Here is a 20,803-nt window from a genome sequence, read left to right on the forward strand (position 1 = left end):
GCCGTGTGCTGCCTTTCCTGGCACTTTGATTTAACTTTTGGATTTGCTTCGCTAACTTTCTTAATTTTATTTGCTTGCCTTACTAAAGATCTTTCTTCATTTGAAAGGGAGATGTGCTCCTAAGAGGCATTTTGCAATCAAATAGGAGACAATAGCGACCTAGATAAATTTTAGTTCCATTCAACCCACCCAACACCAAATGATTTTACACATGGCAAGATGAAGACCCCTGCATAAAGAAACTTAGAGTCTTTGGAAGCAGAAAGAATCCATGGAACTCATGGCTGCTACTGTTACTTAACTAGGTCAAACATTCCATGGCTGGCTTAGGTCATAGGCCCCAAAGGAGAGCACAATATGGTTATTCTACCACATGGACATATTTAAGTGGTTTTGTTTAAATATTTAAATTGTAATAAATTGTACCCTGTGCTCTTATCTTTACGCCCATAGATCAGTGCATCTTTCAACCTTCAACAAAAAGATGTTTTTCACAGTAGATGATAACTTACAGAGACCCACCACTGCTCAATGTGCAGGTGAGAAGAGACTCTGGAATACCAAGGACTAAATGGGACACCTGTATTACACATCTTGTCCTCCAAGGCTCAGGGATCATCTCAGAAGCAGAGACAGAAAGATCACAAGCTCTAGTGGTAGTTATCGTATTTATTTCTGATATATCCAAGGCTTATCCTTGTAACCTATAAGTAATGGACTAGAGACAACTGAATTGGGTTGGTGTTTCTTGGTTGGTGTGTATATTGTGGTGTGGTGTGTGTGTGTGTGTGTGTGTGTGTGTGTGTGTGTGTGTGTGTGTGTTTTACTGGATCTAGGAAACAAAATGTCTAAGAGAGAAACTGAACCACACAGCACAGGGTCAAGTTCTAATTGAGGCCTCTTCTAGCTGAATGAACTTAAATTTATTAACAAGTTGTAGTTCCTACCCTTGAACCCTGGGGTGACAATGACTTCCATCAGACATGTTAGATTACTGGATTAAATGGGAAGGAAAGCGGCAGAAATTGAAAAGGCTATAAGGACAAGATATAATGAGTATATCACTCCTGTGTGCCTTACAGACCAATGGACGGATAGATGGAATGGCGTCAGTGAGGATAACGGCGCACAAGACCAAGTGCCAAGACCAGTGTGACAGGTAGAAGTACCCACATGGAGACTTCTAGTGAGTTCTGGAAACAAAACTTATTCTTAAGTGCTGCAGAGATAATTTTCTGAAGATAAATACACATTCTGAAGGTACATAAAACCATAAATGAAGACGGGGAGACAGAGAGAGAGACAGAGACAGAGACAGAGACAGAGAGACAGAGACAGAGACAGAGGGACAAAGGGAGATAGGGACAGAGGGAGAGAGCGGGGGAGGGAGAAGGAGAGGGAGAGAGGAAAGAGAGGGACAGAGGGACAGAGGGAGAGAGGGACAGAGAGAGAGAGAGGGAGGGAGGGAGAGGGAGAGAGAGAGAGAGAGAGAGAGAGAGAGAGAGAGAGAGAGAGAGAGAGAGTCAGAGAGAGTCCAGTATTTTACTATTCAGAGCCAGGGCGATATTTTTCAAGTTAGATATTTTCTATTTTTCCTTCCTTTTAAGAACTCAAAACTAATCATATGAGACATATTTTAGCATAAAGTGGTTCTTAAAGGTTTCTTTTTAATTTGAGGAGCAAGGACTGAGTTGCTAACAGGAGGGATAAAAGAATTGCAATGTGTTTGGGTGGTTTGATAATGTTTTGAGTCAAAAGAACTATTTGTTCAGTAGTCAAAACTACAAGAATTTACTTATTAAAATGTGTAAAATTTTATTTTCGGTGGCATAGGGAGGAAGTGTGTACTTAGAACACTTAGATTTTTTTTAATGATTTATTTATTCTCGTTTTTATGTTCATTGGTATTTTGCCTGCACATATGTCTGTATGAGGGTGTCAGATCTGCTGGAACTGGAGTTACAGACTGTTGTAAGCTTCCACGTGGCTGCCGGGAATTGAACTCAGGTCCTCTGGAAGAGCAGCCAGTGCTCTTAAACACCGAGCCATCTCCCCAGCCCTAGAACACTTATAATGCGGTAAGTTTTGCATTATGTTGGGTGCCAAATCTTTCAAGGTACTATAAATTACCACAATGGAGGCTAAAATCACTCCTTAGCATAAAACAAATGACTTTGATTCTGCTTTGCTCTCCTGAAAGGAGAGTTAAAATCGTAATCGAAGAAACAGAAAACGTCTGTAAAGAGATGACTCTTGGCATAATGACTGTCTAACAAGAGAAGGCCTTCACTATAGAGCCTAGGTAAACTCATGCTGCAAGCGAGTGCCTTCCCCAAGGAGCCTATTTGCCCATTTCTCTCATTTTTTCAATGATCCCCAAGGCTCTTCAATGCCTGTAAGATAATGGTGACCACTGCAGCCTGGCCTCTGACCATGTATCCTGGCCCCTGCTTTCCTGGACTAGGACAGACCTCTCTGCGGGAAACTATTTCACTTCTAGACCCATTTGCTAGAATTGTCATTTTTGACAAATAATTAACATATGGCTCCAGAAAATGGGAAAGGGGGGTTGGGGATTTAGCTCAGTGGTAGAGCGCTTGCCTAGCAAGCGCAAAGCCCTGGGTTTGGTCCCCAGCTCCGAAAAAAAGAACCAAAAAAAAAAAAAAAGAAGAAGAAAAGAAAAGAAAATGGGAAAGGGGTGGACGTCAATCTCACACGGTAGATAGTTTTTCTGGTGACAATGAGCCACTGTTTCTCTATTTTTAAATTTTAATTGCATCTAAACAATGACATTTATCTAATAACTGGATCACACTGGGATACACCTCTAAGGAATTCAGTTATCTGAGTAATAAAACATGTGATAACCATAAGGCAAGAATGGCTTGACAGCAAGAAGAACAAATGACCTTCAATTAGTTATCGTTTGCTAGGTGAAGCTAAGCTAAATGGTTATTTTGTCCAACATGGTGTTGTCTGTTGGGAGATCCAAGATGGCTCCTTCATTCACCCATCTGTTATCTCAGCTGTGATGGCTAAAGTAGCTGTGGGCTGGCTGAGTATCCCTTCCTACAAATTCTCTTCATGTAATCTGCTTGGGTTCCCTTACCGAGTAATGGTCCCAAGAGAGTTGGGCTTTTTATAGAATGACTTCAAATACAGAAATCCAGACTCCTCAGGGCTTCAAGCTTCCAGGCTCAGGACTAATAATATATCATTTCTTTCACATTGTATTAGTTAAAATCAAAAGGTCAGCCCATATTCTGGGGCAGGAGACTAGGCCTCACTTCACTTAGACCAGAAAAGCATAAGAAGGGGTTGGGGATTTAGCTCCAATTTAGCGATAGAGCGCTTGCCTAGCAAGCGCAAGGCCCTGGGTTCGGTCCCCAACTCCGAGAAAAAAAAAAAAAAAGAAAAGAAAAGCATAAGAAAACAGAGAAATCTTCAATAAGCATATTAGACCACTACAGGAGCTCCAACAGAGTTGACAGTCCATGGTAAGAGCTGGTAAATGAAAAGTACCTCAAAACACAAAGCTGGCTTTACAAAAACCAGAATGAAGGAGAGAAGACAGGAAAGGAGGAATTCAATCATAGGACCTATGAGAGAAACACATCATCAAACATACAAGAAATCATAAGTGGCCACCAACCAAACCAGAGTCCACTGTCCACAGAGGTCTCCTGGATGAATACTGATAACTCAGAGAACCAGTTGTACCTCTGGTCAAGCCACTCATCTCAGGAGCCTACAGCCTTAAGATACTAATCTCCCAGGCCTTTAGACTTAACAGTTCCTGAAACAGGTTCAAGAAGACCCATCAGCTTCCTCAACATGAGCTACAAATCCAGACGAAGACAGACTGAGTGACCTTGGACAATTAATGTAACATCTCCAAATTCCTGGCTTCTCAGGAACACAGTGAAGGAAGTTTTATCTCCCTCGTAGCGCTGTCACAGAAAGGCAAACATCAAAGAGCTCGGCTTCCCCTTCCTTTATTTTCAACCTGAGTTCTCTTGCTCTCTCTCTCTCTCTCTCTCTCTCTCTCTCTCTCTCTCTCTCTCTCCACATTGACTGGAGATAATCCAATTGCTAAAGGGTTTACTAAATTGATAAGTTTCTGAGAATAGTCAGAAAAACACAAACTGGGGCCGCACTGCAAGGTCCCCATGAGGGAGACATTCTGAGAATGTTAATGGAATGTCTGAAGCAAATAAACTTTATTAAATTTAAGGGTTTTTTTTTTAATCACGATCCACATCTTAGAGGTTTGATGGCAGCTATGTTTCCAACTTTAAAAAAATAGAATAAAATAAAATGGTTATCAGTCAGTCAAGGAAATGGTCTCACCTAAAACCGATGCCATCAGGAGAATGTGGCACGTCAACTCACCCGCTGTCACAAATCTATGTTCAGTATACCACTGATAGGTCAAACATCCTTGACAGCCTACTATGCTCTCAGGCAGGTGGAGGGGGATAAAAAGGCATTAAAATTCCCGAGAACACGTAGACTTATTGGAGAGAAAACGACACAACTTGCAGGCTGGTCAAGGATGCTAGGTTGTGCATGGGGTATTCTAAGTTCATAGTAAAGGTCACATGTGCTACAGGAAGCCGGGGAGGGCACACCACTTACAGGCACAGATGCTTCAGGACAAAGACTTTTGCATTTAGAACAGAAGTGTCAGTGTGGAAAGAGAGGGGAAGGAAAAAGTTGCATGGCTGCAAAGGCTGCAGCCTGGGAGGGTGTCTTGCATAATTACAAGACAGCATGCAGACTCAGAGAGACCGCAACTGTAACTAGGGTGTGTTTTACCCCCTGGCACTATGAAGAGGACAAGGATCAGGCCACAGCCCTCCCACAGGTCCCAACTAGAAAGTATTAGTGAAAACCGATTTGGCACTAGGAGAATGACACATATCAAATGCTATGGGAGAGCCTGAATTTATTAGCTCCCTGTCGTCCCCATTCGTTTATACCTAAATTTTACTTTACAATGACAGCCCCTGCTTCATGCAGATCACAGAATACCGATCGTAAAACCTTGCGCATTGGTGACCTGTAATTTCCTGTTGAGCTGAATTGAAAAATAATATGACTCAGCCTGCATTCTATAACGTGGCTTGCTGAGCTCCATCAAAGGCGTTTCCAACAGCTGTTATCACCTTAGTCCCTTTTCTGGAAATGGGATTTCTTATCCTTCTTCCAAATATGGAACCCAGTAAGTGACCGGAAGCTCAGAGACGGGAGGGGGGGATAGGCAGGAAAATCTAAAGTTAGTAAGTGACATATTGATGTGGAAGTTTACCTCCCTACAAGGTGTAGCAAAGCATCGCAGATCACTTGGAATTCTGAGTAGACTGAGTCTCAGAAGTGATTTTGTAGGTGATCAGAAAGCCCCTCCTTTTACCTTGTCTCCCCCGCACCTCGGGCAGACTAAGAACATTCCAATCGAGAACTTGGTCGATCGAGAACCTTCCGTTAGATTTGTGGGCTCCTGAGCGCCCTGTCTGTCTTGAGCAGATGAATTGGCTAAATGTTTACACTTTAACTTCTCCGAACACTAACTTCTGCCTTTCAGTTTGTCGCGTCACTTTGTCTGAGCGCTGAAATGGAAAACTGAATAGTTATTTCAAAAGTACAGATGGAGCCCCTTGTTTATAGTGTAAGTCTTTACACCAAATGGAGCTGCAGGAGGCTCAAAATTTGTAAAGGTCTTCCAAAAATCCAAACACATTATTCATTTCAACAAATCTGACAAATTTTGAACTACATAAATTTTTGAACATTTCTTCTTTTTCTTTTTCCTTCCTTTCTTTCTTTCTTTTTTTTTTTTAGTTCATTCGTGTTACCTAAGGTTAACTCGCAGATCTTGTTACACCCCAAACAAAGTAATTGAACTCCAGAAAGCATTTTATGTTTGCAGACTACCCTGTCCTGAGTGAACAAAGAAATACCTGTGAGCAAGGGCACTGGAATTTTAAAAAAAAAGAAAAAAGCATTTAATCTAGTTTGATTCATTTTATATTTCTCGGATAAATGCTTATAATAAAATAGGAATATATTTCAATTTACTTAAATGGAAGAGGAAATAAAGACGTTAGCTTTTCCTGTCATATAGGCATTTTTATATTTTTGAAATTACATTTCTAAAACACTTAGTTTTGTACTTTAAAAAGCAGATTTTTTGGGGTGGTAAACCAAAATTAATTAACAGATAATAGAATTTTATTTCAGAAAATTGTGTTGGCTAGCGAGATTATGGCCTCAGCAGGCTTGTGTAGACAGTTGTTCCATGACTGGGGACATCTTTAAAGGTGATTTTTCAAAATGTGATTTAGGGGGACCCCTGGAAGTACGTGTTTTTAAGTCCTGAATGCTAAAATCGCTACTTAAAAAGGAAGAGGGGAAAAGAAGGACCCGTGAACGCCGGAAGTCTGACCAAGCACCGAGCTGCAAAGACTTCCTGTTTCTTTTACAGTTCAAAAGATGAATACAAATTGCTACTTGAAGTAAAATTAGTTTCTATCTTTGGACACGCTCAGGGAGATGTTAGCGGTCAGTTTGATTTAGATAGGGGAGGAAATCCAAACCTGAATTTTCCAGATCACCTTAGCATTTTACTACTGATTGGGGCAATTAAAATAGGAGAGCTCCGCCCCAGAGAGCACGTTCCCAATGAAACCAGAAAGGACTTGCAAAGCGACTTGAATAATTAAGTGACCTGGCTACCCTGTGCACCTTTCAGATACTATCAAAGACAAAAATCTTAGCCTAGTTCCTTTAAAAAAGCGAATCTCCTTGAGAAACAACAAAAGGAAAACTTGGAATTTCATGAGGATTACTCAGAATCCTCCAAAATGGCCTCGGCTTTGTCAAGTCTGGATTTAAATGTCAGTAATTTAAAGCCAGCTTTATGAATACAAAGCCTATCTCCTGCAGCTGGTTCATATTATTTCAGGGACTTTTTTTTTTTATGCTGAAGTTGGCTATAAGTTTGTATGCTTGATTTATGAAGCAAAACGGTCTATTTACTGTACAATGCCCTAGTGCTGACATGCGGGGTCACTCTGAAATGCACTTGGAGAGGAGTATGGGACTGGGGTTAAATGAGCAACACGCAATGGTTTGTGAATGCAAAATTGTGTATCCTACGGGGAAAAAAAAAAGCAAGCAAAGATTCTAAGGGCCGCGGTGAAATCGTGACGCAGGAACAAGCTGTTGGTATGCATTTGGAGGTACAACGATTGCGTTTGACTAGGCAACTTTGGAAGAGCGAGCACAGAGTGTAAAGAAGTAAAATAAAAGCACAGACTTCCTAGTCCCCCCTCAGGTTGGTGGGGTTTCCAACGCTTGGGGGCTTTTGGTATATGGACTCTGTATAATAGCGATTGCTTCCGTTTCAGGAATTTGGCTGTTTGCAAAGGACCAAGGAAATGCTCGGTACGGATGTTTCCGGGATCGATCACAATTGCCAGACTGAAAATGTGTCTGTTAATACAGCGCCTGACACCATTCGACTCGGCATTGATTCTGACTGACCACTGATTGCTCGTGTCGTGTCTTACAGAGTAAAGAAATAAGAAATTAGATAATGTTTGAATGGTGGAGAAAACTGCTGATCTTTCTTTTCTGACAGTTTGGGGGCTTTGGGTTAGGCAGAATACCTAATTTTTTAAGGTTTTTTAGTTTTAAGATTTGTTCATCTTTATTTTCTTATGTGTATGAGTGTTTTGCCTGCATGTGTGACTGTGACCCACATGAATGCCTGATGTCCAAAGACGCTGGCAGAGAGCAATTAGATATCCTTCTTTATAAGTAGCTGTTAGCTGCCACGGGGGCACTGGAAATCAAACCTGGGTCCACTGGAAGAACTGCCAGTATCCTTAGAACCTCTGAGCCATCGCTCTAGCCCCCCAAGGATATTCAAAGTTTAATTAATAACATTAAAAAATCACGAGGAATTAGACGGGAAGTGGAGAATTGTAAACCCCGAAAGAAGGAATCAACTGAGTCAGTGTTTCTTGAATTTCTTGATGGTGGTTTGCAGTGTTCCTGGAATTTCTTGAAGGTGGTTTGCACATTTTGATGTGTTCAAATTCCAACATCACATCTCTGACCAAAAGGAGACAGCTGAGCTTAAGAAAGAAATCTGATCATTTATACCAGGAGGAAATTGTAGCACACTTTCCTTACCTTGCTAAATCTGCCCCAGAGGACTGTACTGCCAAAGTTGTGAATCCTGCAGAGAGCTGGGCGGGGCCTGGATAACCCAGTGAGGAGTCAGTCAGGATCAAACAGAGAACATTGGGAAAGCAAGTGTGTAGAAAACCAGTGCTTGAGAGACCAATCAGATTTGCCCGTCCGCTCAGCATTAGACTACAGTCTGTCATAGCTGCAAAGCTTTTCAGTCAGAACAACACAAAACTACGGATTGCTGTGAAAGAAAAACTCATACAATTATTGGTCAGATTCTCCACAAGTATAGGGTGAGATGTCACCACGAGACTCACAGGGATAGGGACGCTGAGATTGGAACAGCTGTGTAAAATATTAAAGTCACCTCAAAGATGTCTCCTCCATGAGAGAAGTAATCAGAATGCAAAGAACCAGGGCATTGAGTCCTGCCAGCCTATCTCCCAAGGAGAGTCTTGATAGATACTCAGGGCCTGGCCCTAGTGCTTCAGTGAAACTTAATTTCCTGCTAGCTGGGGAAAGGATGACAAACATCTTCTAATTTGATTAGGTCGGGTAGGGAGCCGTTGGATCTCCTGCCAGTGTGGTAACTGATAAGATTTCGACCTAGTAACAGTAGTCAGGGAATAGTTCCTGTCTGTGCCAGGTGAGGCTTTTGTGCTTGTATTCTAAGATTCTTGAAATCCATCTGAGCTAGAAGGCTTGTTTGTTTGTTTGTTTGTTTGTCTGTTTGTTTGTTTGTTGTTTGTGTTATCCGGGTACCCTTAGCTTGGGCTAGTTCCGTAGTCGTGAACCTTATGCTCATCGACCTGAAGCACCTTCTGAAAGCCATCCCCTGCATCCACACGATACTGAGACGGGAATACCCACTTTCATGGTATTAGGATCTGTGGCTGCTGTACTGGCAGGCCTTTGGCAAGGCTGTGTGACATTTTGCTCAATGTTAAATTAAAATGGACTGGCTCTATTAACACCTATGAGTACAGTCAACTATCGTGTGACACTTAACTCCACTTGCCTTGTGTGCCTGAGTATTATTGAGACATTGTGGAGAAGGAGTCCTACATTCAAGAGGCCGAGAAACTGCTGGGAATTTTCTTTTCAGAAACTTTTGATCGTATGTATCAGACAAAGTAATGGTTTTCTTGTGACGGTTTTATAAACGGTCTATAAAGTACTTTGATCATACTTTCCCCAAACCATATTCCCCTTTTACCGGGTGTTGGGATTTTCCTTTCAGTTTAATTAAAGATGAAATAACATTAGATAGAAAAAACTCAAAGGAAAATGGCGGAATTAAATAATGCAACAGAAATACATTTTTGAGAGCTTCCAACTGTAGTCTTCCCCTACAACCTCCTTGGCTTTTTGCTTCCTACATCCTCCCTGTCCTCAGGCCTCAGCCACATAACCCTGACCTCCCTCCCCAGGTACCCTTTGTCCCCCTAGGATGTGGCCCCTCATCCCATAGTGTATCTTCTCCCTTTCATGACCTGTTGCACATACACATACTTGTACTGTGCAGGACTGCATGTCTGGGGAGATGTGTGAGGGGTGGGTGAGCATATGTGTATGCATTGGTATGGCAGCCGGCGGTCTTAGCTGTGGTCCTTGGGGAGCCGGCCACTTTACTCTGAGAAAGTTCTCTTCCTAGGACCTGTGGCATACCTGTTTGTCTGGCCAGCTAAACTCAGGGATCCTCTAGTCCCCACCCCAAGCCAACATTAGAATTACAAGCAGGAACTACAGCGCTCAGTGGTTTACAAGGAGCCCGGGTCACCAGGCTGGTGCAGCAAGCAATTCTCTGAGATATCGGAGACGGAGGTCCCTCCCCCTGACTACCTGACTACTTTTGTTTTGCTTCTCACCACATCTCATCTTCCTTTTCTACCTTCATCTCTTTTCTGTTCTACCTCAGTTTAAGGTGGAAGCCAGTAGCAAGACCCCGTGACCACAGACGGATGAACATGGCGTCTGTGCTCTGAAGTCTGCAGCTACTCTCCGTTAACTGAGAAATTAAATGGCTAGTTCTTCTTTACTGCTTTTCTGCAGTTGCCCAGAATTTGCTTGTGTCGGAGCCTCCCTGCGACCTAGTTGGTACAGACCAACACTAGTTACCACATACGCAATCTTTTAAATGTACACAGATTAGTTTTACACACACACACACACACACACACACACACACACGCCCTTCAAACTTAACATTCAATACGTACGACTATATGCACTCCTTATTAAGACTCACTCCAAATACTAACTCCATCTTCCAAATTGTTCCTACCCGTCAGATATTTGTATCATCCCTTCTGTATTGAACTATCGTCAGGCACCCATTTAATATTGTCTGTTTCTACAGCTGTCTGATACTTTGTACACTTAAATTTAAGCTTCTTGAGGGCACAGACTTGACTACTTATTTGGGGTGTTCCCTACGATGCTCTGAATAGTGACTTAAATGTAATAGCTACTTTATAAATATATGCTGCTTTGAATAAGACGTTACAAAGGGAAAATGCAATGTTGTGTCATTTCAATAAAGGAGGCGACGCTTTGCAAGTCATTATGCCTCACAATAGCAGGAACATTCACAAACAGAATTCAAAAGAAAATAGAATCGCTCATTTTAAGTGGGAAATCTTAATGAACGTATATAATTTACTTGATGTAGAAATGAGCTTCTCACCCTTCAGAAATAAAAGGTATCACCATTATCCCCAAACACAAAATTATAGAGATTAAAGAGGGAGGCGCTATTGAGCCATCTTGCTTTCCGCCAGATCCTTTGGTTCATCCCACTCTGCACCGTGACCAGAAGTGGAAAGGAAATGGAGACCATTTATTTGCTTTTTGACAAATGAGTTTTAAATGGCTCAAGTAATTTTTCTCTAGTAGGCTGATTTCATCAAGCCATAGTTCATTTTTCTTGTGACTACAATCTTCCCCATACCTCACGGCTCACTGGTTTCAGAGTGGAGTTTGACACATCAACTCTATTCCCCTTGAATACCTTGGCCTATTATTCAGTTCCTGTCTTCTTCTTGTAAGCCTGAGAGGATGTAGAATTCGCAGGTCTTGTGTTCGTCTTCAGGATGGTAAGTTTCATTTGCTCGAGATAGCTAATGGAGAGACAGGTTCAAATGTATTGCTCGGTGCTCGCCGAAATTAATTCCAGTGGCAGCCGCTATGGGTACCAGGACTTGGCTTCATTGGGAACACAAGTAGGGTAACCATCACGTTCTGGCCTTTCTAAAGTTTTCCCAACTTTGTTAGTAAATGTTCAATGTCCCCACAAAAATCATCAGTCCTCACAAAATAGCCTTGTGCTCCTTTTAGTAGTGGAACCTAGGGACAGTATCTTCCCACCACCCATCCTTTTGTACTCTGAACACCATATCTACATGTTGTATAAATATAAAACTGTGCAATTAATAAAAAATAGAAATCGATGGGGAGAAAAGAGAGAAAAGTACTAAACAACACAAAATATAAACTATCACTGGATCTCTTCTTAATGCCCAGAGAGAAGGTTTCTCTACCCAGGCAATACTGTCTAGAGATCCCAGACCTTTAGCAACTGTCGATAGATCTACAAGGAGCCTGAACATTTACATGGAGGACAGTGTCTTCAGGCAGAAAAATGTGGCTTGCATGTGAGTGTATCTTTACTCTTCGATTATTTACAGTGGCTACTGTCATAGACAAGATGAGTGAGGTGCTCAATTGCCATTTTTACAAAGCCAGTGCAGGAATGATACAGCCATAGGCATTCCGAGGTGGATGGGACCTTGGAGATCTACTCCTCCAGTCCCATTTGTTTAAAAAGATGAGAGCCGAACTGCCAGCTACTTAACAGAATGTGTGCCCCATGAAGGAATCTACTTCATGGTGCTAAGCTAACTATGGAAGGGTTTATACAGGCTTTATAGAATTGTGATCAAATCCTGTGGGGATATGTGATCATCAAGTATTATCACAAAGGCATTAAGCAGTGACTGTCCACCTCCTGATTTGTCAGACAGTGAAGCCTGGAGTTGCAAGGAGACAGTCGCCTGTTTAATATGTGAATCCACCACCAACTTGCCCAGCTATCTTGGCAAGTCACTTACCATCTCTAGCCCTCAGTGTACTTGTCTAGAAAGTAAAAAGACTCCCGATGCCCTTCTTCTTGATAACATTTTGTGATCTTAAAATCTACAGAGACTGTCCCTGGTCAGAACTTACAGAAAATGGGGTCCTGGAGCTTTAGGAGAAGGCAGGATCAATGGCAGACCAATACAACTACAGAAAACAGCAGAGCACAAGGCTACTATTCCAAAGTTCAAGCCAGCTGTTGGGATTTCCTATCTTGATTGTGTGTGAACACTGGCCATCAACAACATCGAAAGCTCTATTGCTGTCATTGTATTGAAAACAATTTGAGATTCCTCAGGGACCACAAATAATGTTACATACGGAATCTTCCACAGGTCCACAGCCATACACCAAAGCATTGGCCATGACTTTATCCATAAATGTAATCAGCTGACCACCTGTGGCTGCTTAGGTCTCGATTAGTTACAGTTAATAGAATTTTAAATTCTGTTTCTTAGACACTCTGGCTACATTTCAAGTCTGGTACAAGTAGGAGGCATACCAAATATAGAAGGAAGTTCTACGGAGAGGTCAAGAATTATCCGCATGCTCATAGCCAATGAATGGCAGCATCACAATCTGGTCTTAGAAACCCATATACAGTGGCACGTTCCTGGTGTATCTCCTTCTCTGTAACTGTATCACTTCCTTCGCCATTCATTGGATTGATGTCCACCAATGAAAGGCAAGCCACTTGGCCTCACCTGAAGGGATGGACCATGGAATAACACCGTCCTAACTTACAGAATATGAAGGCTGTTTGGTGATAGATCAGACAAGTGAAGTTAGGACACAGCACTGACTCTCAACAATGTCTCCAGCCGCTGCATGTAAAGAAATCATCTGTATATTTTAAATAAATACCATCAGTGTTATGATTTTCCTTCTTTAAGATGATCCACAAGAACCCTTGGTCAGTCAAAAGACAAAAGGAGATTGTAGTTCACAGCACTTGAAGCTGTAAATAGAGACAACATCACTCATTTAACAAGGCATGCTGGGAAAAAAATTCAGTGGGTAAATGTACCAAAGCCTGACAACCTATATTTAATCCCTGAGAGCCATGAAGGAGAGGGAGAGGAAGAGGGAGAGGGAGAGGGAGAGGGAGAGGGAGAGGGAGAGGGAGAGGGAGAGGGAGAGGGAGAGGGAGAGGGAGAGGGAGAGGGAGAGGGAGAGGGAGTTTATTCACCAAGTTGACCTCTGACATACACACATACACACACACACACACATAAACACACACAAACACACACATATACTCACACACATATACTCACACACATACACTCATACACACATGCACTTACACATACATGCACTTACACATACACCAAACACAAATTAAATGAACTTTATAAACAAAATAGTAATAATGTGAATGGTAATATAGAGAAATCTGAAGGTCATCTTTCGAGGGCTTTGAACTGATTTTTGCATAATGGTTAAAGGAAAATTTTTAATCATATAGGGTAGTGCAAGAGAGAAGCGAAACAATGCACATATGAATAAAAATGTCATCATAAAAACTTTTTTTTATAAGCTAACCCAGAAGAGAAAAAAGGAAATGCTAGCCATTATCTATATGGATAATGAGTACGTGTATCTTATCTACTTGTAGGCCTAAGTCAACACTAGAAGATGACATTACCTTGAGTGCCACCAAACAGACACCGAATTCTAAGGCGTTCCTTCGCATGGCCACTTTTGAAGGGATCAGGAGCATCCTAAACACAGTCTGAGCTTTAAGGCCATGTTGAATCTGAGACTCTCAATTCCGTAGACTCCAGGGACTTCCCTAAAGTCTTCAGACTCGGCTGCCTCATCATCTTGAAAGGGGGGTGAAGTGTGAACTCCAGGGATGCCTCAAGGACTGAAGACAAAGCATGGACGAGACTCCTGAGCTTTCCAGATCCACTCACGGTTAGCCACTCCATGGGACGTTAGTCGTGAACACATTCAGTTAAGGTGAGATGAGCTATGATGGCAGTTACCTAGCAATGTAGGCTGGCAATCTACATCTCTTTTTTAGATGAAAGTCTCTGAATATTAACAGCTTGATTTTTTTTTTCTTTAACTGAAGACACGATGGAACCTTGGGAAATGTAGAATTTGCTAAGGGAAAACTATTACTGCTTTACCTCCAGGGCATAGAGTAGAATTGCCATGCAGTTTAACCACTACCACTATTCCATTGAAAACATTAAGCCACTCGAATGTGGAGATTTTCCCCTGGGAAAATTCTAGGTTACCCATCCAAACTGTCACCAATTACCATTATCTTCCTGGTCTCGTTGAGCTATATTTATTTACAATAAACCTTTCCCGGAAAGGACAACGGCACTTTGGATCTCAGAAAGCTTGTGTTTCGGCATCAATTCTGTACGTAGATGTTTCCGGATTTCACCCGAGGGAAAAGGTACAAATAGTTCTCTTGCACCTATGATGTATAAGAACAGGTTCTATGGTTACTTCTAAATTCATTATTAGCAAAGGTTGTATTTAAGATTCCTGTGTCTACTGCCTAATAACAGCCAAATTAGTCTCGATGGAATTAGCTGTAATTAAGGACATTGTGAAATATGGTGGAGCAAACAGAATTACGCTGTATTACTTTATTAATAATATTCTTTAACTACACTGTAAATTGCTATTAGGCCTGCATATTGCTGCCTGGATATGGAAATAGTCTTTTGCTATGCTAATCTAACACAATTTTCTTTTAAATGTAAACAAATTATACTCTATTAATATGCTGTTCTACTGGCATAGTTAATTATTGTAACAGTAAGGAATAAAATTGTTCTGCTTTCTCTGTTTCTGATGGAAAAGGGGCTACATAAATAGTTTAATAGGGAACTAATTATGCAAAAAATTTAGATGCCTAAAATGTGTTTGTAATTACATTAAAATGGTCTTCTGTTCAAATATTGGAAAGCCTGCTAATTGGAGGCTAGCTGAAAATTTAAATATTGTGAATCAATGATTTTAATACAGTACATGTTTAGCTGTGTTTCTGCTCATATTTATCTTGAAAATGAAGAGAATATTTAACAGTGTTTAATAAGAAGGGTCTGAGTTTCATACCAATGAAGGTAGTTGGTAGAGGACTGGAATTTTTAAGCATGCATTTCACTCAATTCGTTTTCCTTTACTCTGGGGGGCAGGGGTATGGGCAACTTTTGGCTCAGAAACAAATAAACCAAAAAAAAAAAAAAAACCAAAAGTACCCAGCATGGAGAATAAGTTGAAGCAGAAAGAAAATCGGACGGAGACTGAATCAAAGAGTTCTGGAAAATGCCCCACGACAGGCGAGCCAGCCTTGATACGGTTGTAAATTGCTAAATTGTTTTAGATAAATAAGCACATGTAGCAGATCACCTGCCTGCTCTCCCGGGATTGCCAACTGCACCGTCTTCTCCAGTTGTAATTAAGAGCGCCAAAGATGCAGCGCCTGTTCTAAGTGATTCTTCCTGGCACCCAAGCTCTTATTTTGATGCGGAACCGAGGTTCTTAATCTGAGGAAAAGGCGACCTTAAAATAAGCCACTCTTTTAGGAGAGATTTCAACAACCTGTCTTGAATTTTAAAGTATTTTGGAGAAGAAAAAAAAAAAGGTCAAACTGTTCGTTATAATTTTTATGACAATACAAATGAGAGTCTTGCATATGTAGCTGGGATTAACTGCACAGATAATTGGGAACCCAGAAATAACTTTATAACTTTAAATGCTTGCCTACTTAACAGAGTTGCCATGAGGACAAGAAATACAAGTCCTAGAAACTATGTCGAAGCCTTCATAGCTCACGAGAAAGGAAACGAGTTGAACTGTGGCAGGCGATGTTACCGCTATCTCTGGTTCCCTCCAGTCCAACATCTACAGTTGTCATTCATACTGGATGAGTGTGTGGATCTTGGCGTCACCTCTCAGGGGTGCTATAGGATGCTCCATGGGTCTGTTTTAAGATTAACTAGAGAGAGTCATCACCACCAGCAGGCTCACTGCTTTCTCCTAAACAACTTCCACGTTTTTGAACCTAATGGGCCAACCTGGTTTGCTGACCTGGAAAGAGAGAAAGGAAGAAGCATTCAAGGTGAGTCACAAGCACTTTCAAAGCCATATAGTACATTGAACAGAGCCCAGGATCTCGAGCTGGTACTAAAATTCTGTATGTTCCTCCTGTGTGGTTCCCGTGCCCTAACCCACATTTCCCTTCTAAATACTATTTCCTGACTGACCCACATTTGAACCATTGCATCTGTCTTTCTCCTCACTCGATGCTTTCTCCTCTTTCTGTTAATATTCCTTGCAACCCTAACAGAAATTCTTCCTCCTTTAAAGGCCATCAGTGGAACCTTGCCAATCCTTTCTTCATCCCCTCCTTTTGAATACCAGCACATATCTGTGTCTTTCTCCTCATAGCTGGCACATTCTTATAGTCATCATTTTGCTGGCATAGGGTTAAGTGTATCTTACTTTACACAGCTAGTGTTTCTAATATACCCTTAACCAGAGGTGGGCTTTGTACAGATTATTTTTCTTCTATCAGGGCCGAAGCACACACTGATCTAAGAATCCATGAGATGCTATGTTAAAAAACAAGTGTATTATATTTATTCACTGGGGGCAGCTGCACAAGTCATGGCACTTGTGTAAAGGTCAGAGGTCAACTGATGGGAGTCAGTGCTCCTTCCACCATTCAAGTCCCTGGAATTGAACTCGAGTTTAGCATTAAGTACCTTTATTCACAGAGCCACTTACCAAGCTTGTGGGACTATCTCAGGACAGATGAACCCGTTCACCATTAACCATCCATTTAAGAAGATGGACGCACGCAAGCCCACTGACCATCTCTGTTCTCTTTGTCATTATCCTGCAATAATCCAGCCCTCTGAATGCACAGACAGCACAGGGCACACCGGGGCCAGACGTATGACTGGAAACCTATAATTATGTCATTTACCGGTCAAAATTATTTCTCATATCTCTTCCCAAAGTTGCCTGATTGCTATTTCCTATAAGTCTTCTCGGAGGTAATGTGTCTTTTAGAAGCCAACCAGTCACCTCCTCTGTGATGATGAGGACTGTGACAAACTCACTCTTGCCTCCCGCTGGTACTTTACCCATCTGTGCCTACTTGTCTAAAAATAACCACAGCCTTTCATGACCACTTCATAAAAAGTTGCATATTGAGTGATGCCATCAGCAATTAATATGTTCCTTTTGTCTTCTTGCAGCTACTAATGAGCAGCGAAAGGCCAACACCGTGGGAACAGAAGGAGGAAGAGAGAGTTGGAAAGACAATGATCATTCAAAACTAAAAGAAGAGACTCATGGGTCATGGAGAGCTGTGCGCATGCGCACGCATACGCTCACGCTCTGCTTCCTATATTACTACGCTACCCTCTTTGGACCTCTCCATTCTGTTCAGGAGGATTTTTTTCTTCTCAGGGAGAGCAGACAAAACACGAACATGAGCAGGGTTAAATTCTCTTTACAGTGTGGGATAATCAACCTAGCGGGATATTTTCCCTAAACTGAAGTTCCATTACCAACAGGAGACATAGACTTTCCACCCACAGCCTTAATTCTTGGGCATCTGCCTTGTTCCTCCCTGCAGAAACCAGAAAGACCATTGTTCTGTGAGTTATCACAGAGAGAGCCCATATCACAGAGTAAGGCGGATCACGGGAGAAGCTGAGCTCAGACGGTCGGTTCGTTTCCCTTCTTCAGTTGAGATATATGTGGTTCTCCTCGATCTTTCACTCAATTTTACATATACATGCACACATCATACCACGTACACATACACACACAAACACACGCACATACACATACACACACACATACAGACATATACATATATGTGTATATAAACTCACTGTAAAAAGATATTATTGAGTCTGTGACAGACAAGTCTACTTTCACTGTTTGCTGGTCTCTTAGCATATGACTTACAGATAGAATAAAAATCCAGGCAGGATTTGCTCACGTTGGCCTTGGTAAGCCGGGGTAACAAGGTAACCTTATATACTCAGGAGTGCAGTGTGTTCTGTGCGTAGACACAGATCCAGACAGAGGGGCTGTTTTTGGAATTCACATCCCTTCTAATTTTAAAAACAAGTATTTCCTGGCTTGCATCAACAGAGTCTCTGACCACTGATTCAGCTACTCTCCAGCTTCCGGGGTTTTATTTCTCACTTTACAGGAATTGTAAGAAAACTGAGTTATAAAAAGCTCTCGGGAAAATAAGAGTTTCTTCAAGGGACAAATGCAGGGTCAGGGAGAAGACCGCACACACTTATTTGACTCACACTGTGGAGGTGGGACTAGTCAGTATGTGAAACAAAGTTGGCTTTGTATACATTCTAGAAGGTTCCTAAAAGTAGTTTTATATCGGTCCATGCTTTCTCGTGCTGTTGTTGATAGTGTGTATTATCTTGAAAGCCTGAAGGGAAACAAAATGGTGTTAGGAATTACAACAGCAATGTCTGACCAAATCCCAGCCCCCTTCTATCTTTTTATCACAGAGAAAAGGATTCCTTCCTCTTCCCCGGAAGCTTCCATCATTCCTGAAGTACAAAATGTCACCCTTTCTCATGACTGTCACAGCAAGCCTGGGGCCCCATCTTAGCTCCCACTCTTATTTCTGTGCATTCTTCTCCATGTACCCCAGCTTTTCCTGTTCTTTCTTTGAGTCACGCACTTTTAAATTCTTGTATCCAGAAATCATACTTACCAGGTCTCAAGTGCCCTGAGCACTTGCCCTCCTAACATGACACAAAACAAAAAAGGAAAAAGGTTTGTGCCAGGAATGACCGAAAAGTCAGATTACATTAGCTGCAGTAATTCATAAAGCAACATGCCTGCTAATATTTTGATTCTCTTTCACACATCTTTTTCCTTTAACTCAATCTGATCTAACCTCGAGTGTGGTAGTACAATGTATAGAAAATAACTCCATAATGAAAAAGAATATACAAGGAAGAAAATAAGACAGATGACAAGGCCCTATGTTCAGCTTACCTCGTTACTACACAGTGATTTTTATCTCTGGGTTCTTAAATCCAACCTTTTTTCAAAACACGTCTCTTGGTTTTATGGTATGTACATAAAGCAAGAAAGGCTTGTTTTGACAATCAAAAAATCTGTAGATCATTGTATTTACAAAAATTAAACCACTGAAATTTGTGTATTTTTTCCTTCTGCATGGAAGCTTCTCACTTACTCCCAACTCTGATGTATCAACACACACACACACACACACACACACACACACACACACACACACACACGGGAAGTGTGGGGTGCTGTTAGGAAACAGAAGCCATTTGTCATTTGAGAGATGAATTTTAACCCAGGTAGGGAACAGGTTGCTGGCAACACATGTGGACAGAAGTATAAAGATATACCTGACATATTTAAGATAAAGTTTAAAAAATGCAGACATATTTCAGATAAAATTAGGTTTACTGAACAGAAATAGTATGGAGAAATTAATTATGAATTTCTAGTTAATATAAAATATGATGTGAGTCAAAGGAGCAAGTCTGCACCAAATTATCCATTGTCGTAAGCACCTCATAGGACTTCTCTACTATCATTTTATCTTTCATTCTAAAGTTAAAATTCTATCATAGGACATTGAGAGAAAAATTCATACAATTCTTTTTGATACAAACATCTCTTTCTGCTCTCCCTTCATTTTTTTCAAAAGTCCTGAACACTCTAAGGGATCTCTCTTAAGTTGTCTTTATTCTGAAAAAAAAAAAGTTCAAAGTTTGACGATTTGAAATAGGGGGAAAACATCTAGTAAAAAGTCAGCAACAATAGCAAGGCGCTTGCCGGGAAATCGCATGAGAGAGGTAGGTACATTGAGCGACACCCGGCTGGCGGTCTCCAATGCCAATGTGCAATCTTTGTAAGGAAGCATCCATTTGAGTATGGGAGTGACACCTCAGCTTTGAGCGAAACATCTTAGCTCTGTCAAGGTAGCTGTTTATGAGAGGGACGTTTCTCCCTGGCTGTTAGGACTGATTTCCACTTTAAGGAGAATAAATTAAAGTTGGAGCAAACTGAGGCTTCCTCTGCCAAGCATCACCCTTTCCAACTTTACCCATCCTTTCTTCTCCCTGTTCTCTGTCTTCCCCAACCCCTCACATCACCTCTCCCACACTGCCTGCTCCTTATTATTGGGACATATTTGGTGACACTCTCTCAGGTTGGTCTTCCCTGTAATGTGCTCTCTGATGGCCAGCCAAGCAACGTGCCTTCTTTCCCAGCATCCACTGAAACTCGTGTCACTTGTTTTGATGGCGTTCCCAGCTAGCTGTGTTCTAAGAACAAACGAACAAAATGTCCCTTCAGAGCTTTATCTTCAGAACAAATACTGCAACACTATTGCCTAGAGAGCAAATATCCATTATACCGAACAAGAACTCACTAGATCACTCAAGCCTAAACCAGTTTTGAA

General features: G+C 41.4%; 1 long non-coding RNA gene across 2 annotated transcripts; it reads left to right on the plus strand.

Annotated features, from left to right (window-relative positions):
• The first annotated feature begins 333 nt into the window (after positions 1-333).
• LOC108348809 (uncharacterized) lies at positions 334-19,520 on the plus strand. 2 transcript variants are annotated; one of them, XR_005496378.2, is made up of 6 exons: positions 334-539; positions 1,083-2,078; positions 7,410-7,574; positions 13,952-14,298; positions 16,077-16,423; positions 17,568-19,520. It is a non-coding gene; the product is annotated as an uncharacterized LOC108348809 (long non-coding RNA). The 2 variants fall into 2 exon arrangements; XR_010059878.1 differs by having other exon boundaries at positions 7,410-7,446.
• The last annotated feature ends 1,283 nt before the right edge of the window (positions 19,521-20,803 follow it).

Source organism: Rattus norvegicus, chromosome 18 (genome assembly GCF_036323735.1).
Source record: "Rattus norvegicus strain BN/NHsdMcwi chromosome 18, GRCr8, whole genome shotgun sequence".
NCBI classification, from domain to species: Eukaryota; Metazoa; Chordata; class Mammalia; order Rodentia; family Muridae; genus Rattus; species Rattus norvegicus.